Below are 8143 nucleotides of genomic sequence, written 5' to 3'. Positions count from 1 at the left end.
GAACCAAGGCCTCCAGTGACTTTGAACTGGGGGGTGGTTAGCAGGGGATCTGAAGGATGGGGAAGGAGGAAGAGAGTATGTGTCTTCTGCTCCTAAGTTTCATTCTGTGGCTACTTGGCCCTTAACTCACTAGCTCATTTCCTGGGAGGTGGGAGTGTGGGAAACAAACATTAATGCAACATGGTTAACCCAAGAGAGAAAGTTTTTCATGGTTGACCCCAGAGGCTATAAGGCTGTTTCCATGGCCTGTTTTACCTTCAATTTCCATACCTATTTATTCCAATTTTTCCCCAAGTCCTCATCGTTTTCAGCATCAAACCTGGTTAGTTTGGAATTTTTTAAGTGTACTATTGTAACTGGAGCAGCTAAAGACAGTGGGCCAAATTCTGAGGTCATGGCTCCGACCAGCCATAGTGAGAACTGGACCTGAGTAAGAAGAATGTCAGGAGTTGACCCAATAACAGAGAGTGAGAAAATTAATTTTTAAAGAAAACATGGGAATGGGAAAACCATCATTTTTAAAGAAAACAAAAAAAACCCTAACAGATGTGATGGTCTCGTTATGGGAAGTTGGGGCAAAAAGATTTTCAAAACTGCTGCTGAATTGTTTCTTGCAAGCCTTGTTTCTAAACAGGGAGCCAGCTGAGAAAAGGTGGGTAAGAGATAAGAAAATACTCCAACGTCCTCTGTCCTCTTACCTGTTTGACAAAGACTTTTTTTTCTCTATATGCATTGTCCCATCTCCATTTGCTTTTCCATGCTGTTCCCTACCATCCTGACCCTATATGCTGTACTTCTAGGGTCTGCGGGCAATATATGCAAAACTCAAATGCAGGGGGAATGAGAGAAATGGTGATTTCCCCTCCATTCCTTGAAATCAAAGAGATGAATGTAATATATGTTAATAAGGGGAGAGGAGTTCCCGTAGTAAATGCTCCCTATTCACACCCTGAGTATGGTGTATATGTACATGTTCCTATAAGAGGAGCATCCCTTTGTCAGCCCTTCATCTGAGTGCTGAGTGAGGCCTAGCAAAGACGTTGGAGTTTTTTTTTAGTATTAGTAAAAATACCCTTCCTGTGTGATTAATAGCCAAAATGGTGAATACCAATTAGAAACTAAGGCTAAGGGAAGGTGGGGGAGTAGGGAGAGAGTTTTTGGGTGGCAACATATGCCAGTTGGATCTTGGTCTCTCTATTCATTGCATAGTGTGGCTTTAAATATTTGCCTTTGACAGCTTGACCCTGTGTTCACTGGGTCAGATTCAGTTCTGTGACACCTGTGTGAGTTTTGGGGTTTAAGGCCAGATAGGGCCACCAAGGCATCTGGTCTGACCTCTGGTATATATCACAGGCCGCTGACCCTACCCATCTTAGGAGATGTACACCGTGGTACTCAATTCTAAGATTGTGCTTTCCTTAGATGTAGGATCTCCTGCTTACCTCAACAGCAGTTTGGCACATGCTGGAGAGCCGGGTACAGAAGATGGGTATTACTGTGAGGTTCTGATGAGAGAATTTTGCCCTTTATGTGGGTGAAGTTTCCTTTGTACTTTTTCAATTTTTCATGACCCGGACAGACCACATCTCTAGTTGGAGTGTATCAATCTCCTGACCCATTCAGTTTTTAACCTCTCTAAGGCTGTCAGAAATGGTGCTGATTTCTACCAAATGTATTTGCTGCTGTAATGCACCTATCTCCTGGAGGCTGAATTGCAACCATCAATGTATTTCACATAGGTTACCAAACAGCCATTAGAGAGAAACAACTTTCACGTACTGTACTACAGACCTGGGTAGGATTTAAACTGGCAATCTAAAGGTGAAAGGTTCCATAGTCCATTAATAATCCATCTGGTATTATCTAGTTCCTCCTTGTCAAAATTCCACTTAATGGAAAAGTTAGGTGCTTTCCTAAGGATGTAAGATTTTTTTTTCCAGACTTTGGGTTTGCCAGATCTGCTATGGGAACTAGGCGTCCTCCATGTTTTTTGGAAAGTTCTTTCATTCTTCTTCATTGGAAATCAGCTCTTCTTTTCTATGTGGAAGCCCTTTGCATCTTGCAGGGCTCAGGTGGAGTAGAGAGAGAAGGGAAAGAGGGGGGGGGGAAAGAGGGGGTGACACTTAAAAACAAAATGGCTAAGAAAGCTGCTTGAGGGTCAGAAGAGGATGTGTGAGGGTGGGTAACCCCCACAGTGCCACATAGAAACGACTGTAGGCATATGTTTCCCAGATAAACAAGACATTGCCAGTGAACAGACATGGACCTATAGAGCTGGCTGCAATAATAATAATAATAAACAGCCTCTCAGATAATGGTGCCGTATGTGATTCACAGAAAAGCAGTGCATCCAAAAGCCTGATCCAAAGCTCATTGACGTCAATGGCAGTTGCTCCATTGATTGAGCAGCCTTTGGTTCAGACCCCTTATAAAAACATCAGCTGTGCAAGGACTTCAGTTGTTCTCTTGTTTCTCAGGACCCTTTTTTAAAGATCTATTTGAATAAAGCTTCAAACACAATGGGTGGAGGAAGCACATCAAGGTCACCTATTCGGCCCAGCAGTCCTCTAGGAGGACAGAGAGAAGTTCTTTATATTCATTTTTCCATGGCTGCTTTGTCCTGAAGGACCCTTATTTGCTTCCATTTCTGTGCTTGAGTCTCAGCGTAACATCCCCCACCATCCTTCCATCTGACAGGTGGTGCCCCTTTGAAGTCTTGCCAACCCTGCTGCTTAATCCTCTAGAAGTGTCACTGCTGAGTGACGCAAGGTGCTTCTTCTCTCCTAAGGGCTTGAATTCTCTCCTATAATCCAGCTCTCTGGAGGTGTGCAGTACCTAATGCAGTAGCAGGGACACTTTGCTTTTGTGTTTTATTGTAGGGTTCCCAACTTTCTAATTCTTGAAAGCTGGACCCCCTGCTCTGCCTTTCCCCCCACATCCCTGCCCCCCCATTCACTCCTTTCCCATCCCTCCCCCCATTACTTCCTGCTCTCCCCCATCCCTTTCCTTTTTGCTCAATCCTCACCACCTCCCTCTGCTCCAGGGCTGGGATGGGAGCTGCAGCCTGATGCAGTGCCTGCTGCCTGCCTGCCCACGTGATGCAGAGAGGAGGCAGCCCTGACTGAGCAGGGACTGGCATAGGTTAATGACCTGGCGCTTCCCCTGGCCACAGTAACTGGACTTTTGGTGTCAGGTTAGTACATCTGACTGGACACTGCCAGGTCCTCTTTTCGACCGCACTTTCTGGTCGAAAACCGGACACCTGGCAACCCTACTTTATTGGTCAAGGCACATGCCCTGATTCCCTTGTCACTTTCAGCAGATGAGATTTCTAGGTAGGAACCTGGTGAAGAACTGTTTGGAAGCCAAAGGTGACACGTCTTAAACTGTTTGTTCTCAGGAATTACTCGATATAACCTTACAAATTGCAGTCTCTCTTTAAAGTATCATATTTCTGAATGTGATGTTACAAAATGCAATGATAGCTATTATTAATAAAACTTAGCTCTTATATAGCATTTTTATATAGGGGTGGTCTCGGGTTTGAGACACAAGGCTGGGAATCAGGAGATCTGGATTCTATTCTTGTCTGTGTCACACATTTCCTGGGTGACCTTGAATAAGTCACTTAATCTATACATTCCTCACTTTCGCATCTATAAATCAGGGATAATATTTACCTACCTCACAAGGCTGTTGCCAGCTTACATTTGTTAATGTTTATAAAGAGCTTCAACTTTATGGATGGAAGATGCTATAGAAATGTAAAACATTAGTATCTTCATAGTGCTTCTCAAACATTAACCCATCCTCACAACACATATCTAAGCAAAGCCAATTAATGAAGGTAGTTGGCTGCAACCATAATCAGTATATTTAGCAAATACCCACAGTCAACTTCTGCCCTGGTTTATACCCGGTGCAATGCTATCGACTTCAAAGGGGCTGTGCAGAGTGCAAGTCAGGGCAGAATTTGAGCTCTGTTAGCTATCTTTGGATATGCCTAGCTAGATACTTATCTGGCCCTCTTCACTTTCATGTCTAAGCACTCTTGCAACCACACTGATGACCAGTAGCATAAGTGTGGGTAGAATTTGGCCTGCAGAGTCTTTATTACTGGTGATGATGCATGAGAAGAAAATAAACTGTTTGGCTCTCAGATCCCTGGTTGTATTTGAAGGACTAACTAGCATGTGGAAAAAAGCAAAACAAATAAATATAACCTTTTATCTGGAAACTGAGCAAATCTGATATGGAATCAGTGAGAGAGTATAAACATAGGATCCCATGATTCCACTTTTACAGTGTCACTTTGCAGAACAGAACCATTTCAGTTAGTTTCACAAGACAGAGCCTTACAGAGGCAAACTCAGGGTGCAGTTCTCACACAGCAGTGTTGCAACCTGTGATTTAAAAGGATTAACTGTTATGTCTTTTGATCACAGCACTTTCCACGATACAATGTATTGCCTCATTGTGATGCCAAAAACCTCCCTCTTTCCTGGTGAAATTCAGTACCTTCGTCCCTAGTGCATGCGTGCGGGTGTGTGCATATGCACACACACATGTCCCCCTATAACCTGAAGCTCTTCAAGACCATGTTTTCTCCCTCACCCATAGGATTTTTCCTCTAGCTGTTCCCCTGGAGTTGCACTAATGTGCTAAAATAAGATCTACTGTCTTTGCTCTGAGCCTTATTTGCATATTTGTTTATGCCCAGTGTACAATATTAAATGGAGAAGGTGGAAGGAGGGAGTGGCATGTTAGGATTTCAGTGCTGTCTAAGCACGGAAATGCAAATATATTTCTTTTTAAGTAAAAATGAATAGGCAATGTCTTAACTGTCCTCAGACTGTCATTTTGCTTGCCCCAGAATATCAGGATTGTGCAGTACCTCCTGGTTTATTTTTCATGTCATATTACATACAATAGAGCCTGCCTTCTTTACACCTTGAGGCATGTTAGCAACAACCGTGCACTGCCAAAATTGTGCCTGACAACTATTTTCCAGCTCTGTTGTTGCTAATATGGTTGTAGCACAGCTTCCCTGTAGACAAGGATTTTTTTGAATAACCATAGAACGTGGGTGAGGTAACCATGAGGCTACATTCCCAACTTGCCGTGAAGACAGTGGGAGCTGCGTAGCTGCAAGTACAGGAGCATCTGTCCCCATGATGAATGTGGGCACACATCATGCTACAACTATGTCCAGCTGTAACTGTGTCTGGAAGCCATTTCAGCCCTGATGACAGGTCAGAGCGTGGAAAAGGATCGGAGGGAGACAAAGACAAAGGAGTCAAAAAATCCCCAAAGAAATCTGAGGAAAAAGATAAGGGGAAGAACACAAGCTCTCTACACAAGCCACAGCCCTCAACTTGGACCTGAACTGCGCTTACCTGAAAGAACGCATTCAGTGAGCACTAACCACCCCCAGGGAATGTCAGGCTGAAGAGTGCTGTTACCTACCTTAATTCAGAGTGGCAGGGGTGGTTAAAATTCAGATCATTGCTTATCCTAGGCATTAGCCTGACTTGTGCATCTGTTTTGTGTCGTGTGTAGAATTCAGCGGCAGCATATGCTAATCAAGCTAATGTTGTTATCACATTATCTTAGGCAGCTATCTGGGGGCTTATCTAATAAATCTGTGACTTTGGGAGGAGGTGGCAAGGGAGGCAGGATGATAGATTGGTCGCTCGGCAGGTGCATTACTGAAGGCTGGGAGATAGGCAGGAGTGGCGACTTTGGAGTAAGAATGGGGTGGGGGTGGGAGGACCTTCCAGAAGGAGGCTCACCATCTTGCACGTAGTTAGCTGTTAGCAACTGTAATCTGATTACTAGACCCTAGGAGCTGAAATACTATGGTTATTGTGGTGGGAGCTGATTATCATGACCCTGGGAAACGGATTGTCTTTACTCTAAGGAATAAATCAGCCACTCCTGAATTCATCCTGAGAACAGGTGGCTGGTCCATGTGCACAGGGCTAAGTGCCAACAGCAGGTTAACTGGCAGAAAGGAGAACTTTTGTAACTTGCTCACCTGCTCTCCATTAAAGGCAGCCCTGAAATGGCTGAGAAAGGAGAGGGAGCTCCTTGCATTTACTTACTGGGTTGTTCTACCACTGATATTAGAGGGAAGAAGGGAGAGAGAATCCCTTCATTAGGAAAACTGTGAGATTTATCCTTTGGAATGTTTGCACTGAGCCATCATTGTGAACACTTTACTTTCACTGTTGCCTTACTGGAGGGACAGAAATCCATCGAGCTTCTTCTCCCCATTCACGCAAATGGCTCTTGTACTAACTCTGAGGCCTCAACTTTCCCCAGAGTGCCACATAGATGAACTGAACTCCTCTTTGCAAAGTCTCTGTTTGCACAAGTGCTTCCACCCACCAGGAAAGAACAGGCATGTGGTATCTAATATCCAGTCTGCGTTCTAGGCTTATCCATGTAAGGGTCTTGCTTAGAACATGGTAATCCCAGAACATGGCTAAAAACCAGTTTGGTCTCACAGTATGGATGGGACCAAGTTATATGTGAACCATGCTCCTGATCTGTGTGGCAGCATCATTTGGCAACACAGTTGTTATAACATGGTTTGCTTCTGTCTGCACTGCAAGACTGAACTATTTTACCCAGGTGGTGGGGCTGCTGTGGTTGAACTGAGTGCTCCTACCCTTTCCCTGTATAGTTGAATTTATAGACCGGGCAGAACCTAGCAGCTGTGGGGTTCCAGTGCTGCGTTGACAGCATGTGAGGTGAAACAAAGCTCATAGGTCAAAGGCCCAGTGTAGAAACCACTAGCCCTAGTCAGTGGGGAGGTGTGTCTGAAGTTGGGCATTCATTATTACTGGTAATACAAATAAAATATTTAGGTTACAGTAGCACCCAACAGTTCAACTTGGACCTAATGTGCTGTAACTTTACCAAAAAAAAAAAAAAAAAGGTAAGTGAACATAGTTGTGAAAATGTGATAAAAGCACTGTTGTGAGGAAGGTATAACGTAGCAGACACCAGGCAAACTTCCCTGCCCTTTCCCTCCACTGCCAACATGCTTCAGTCCTGACCTGTGACTGCCCCCCTTCTATTCCTGTCCAAAGCCCCAAACATAGCTCTGCTAATACATTTCAATCCCGATCTGTCTTCCTTTGCTAGTCCAGTCCTTTTAGGGCAGGGTCATGCCCGGCACATGAAGGATCCACTTGTAAACTTTGTTTTTTCCACTGAAGTTGCCAAAGAATTATTGTGCGGCGGTGTAATACCACAGGTATCTTTTTGTGTTATGGCCTGTTTGAGTGGAACTCCAGTGCAGCATTCAGCCACTCCTGTGACAGAGGGCATGGGAGGTAAACCAAGACTGTGTAACTAAAAGGAATATACTGAAATATCAGCAATTAGATGCCAAGTGTGTAAAAAAGCCCACTTCTGTAATTTCCCACATGAATGGGAAAACCATCCCCTGCCTCTGAAGAATTCAGAGCTCCACATTCATATTAAAACTGCTTTATAAAAAAATAGGGGGGTTGCTCTTGACTTTATTGAGGAACTTGAAAATGAAAATAATATTTAGCACTTTCCGTCTTCCAAGGGCTCAACAAACATTAACTAATTACTCCTCCTGGTAGAGGGGTGCTAGATGATGTGAGCAATGTCAAAGCAGGGATTTCTTAAAAGTAAGTAAAATGAGTTCCCAAAATGCCTGTCTGAAAACTGAGCACGGTGCCTCTCGTGCTTTTACCCACATCACACAGCTTTGTACAGTTTGGTTGTTTTGTTCTTGCTTTGGGGGGAAGGGGGAGTTAAAAAAAAAAAAGATTTATAGTTTAGAAAATTAAGATACTTCCTTCCCCCAGCGCACACTTTGCAGCTTAAAGGGACACTGTAAACTTGATTATTACTTTTTTTAAGCTGACTAATTAGACAATACATTCTTAGAAAAACAATTCAAAAGAATCTTCGGGGGTTACTAGTAATAGCAGTAGGTATAACGTTTTCAGATGGAAATTTGGGGCCAACTCCTCTGCAGGTGTCAATAGGTGTTGCTCCATTGACTTTAATTGAGCTACAGTTGTTTACACCAGCTGGGGATCTGGTCTGTGATTTGAGGGTACAGTCGTTTAGCAAATAGCAAAGCTCAGTTCTCTTG

At 43.8% G+C, this 8143-nt stretch overlaps 1 protein-coding gene across 7 annotated transcripts in view; it reads left to right on the top strand.

Annotated features, from left to right (window-relative positions):
• Positions 1–8143, top strand: part of HIPK2 (homeodomain interacting protein kinase 2) — a 201255-nt gene that overhangs the window by 109344 nt on the left and 83768 nt on the right. The gene's annotated exons all lie outside the window — the stretch shown is intronic.

Source organism: Mauremys reevesii, linkage group 1, assembly GCF_016161935.1.
Source record: "Mauremys reevesii isolate NIE-2019 linkage group 1, ASM1616193v1, whole genome shotgun sequence".
Lineage (NCBI taxonomy): Eukaryota > Metazoa > Chordata > Testudines > Geoemydidae > Mauremys > Mauremys reevesii.
Note: the sequence above shows the minus strand (reverse complement) of the source record. Positions and strands in the feature narration are given on the sequence as shown.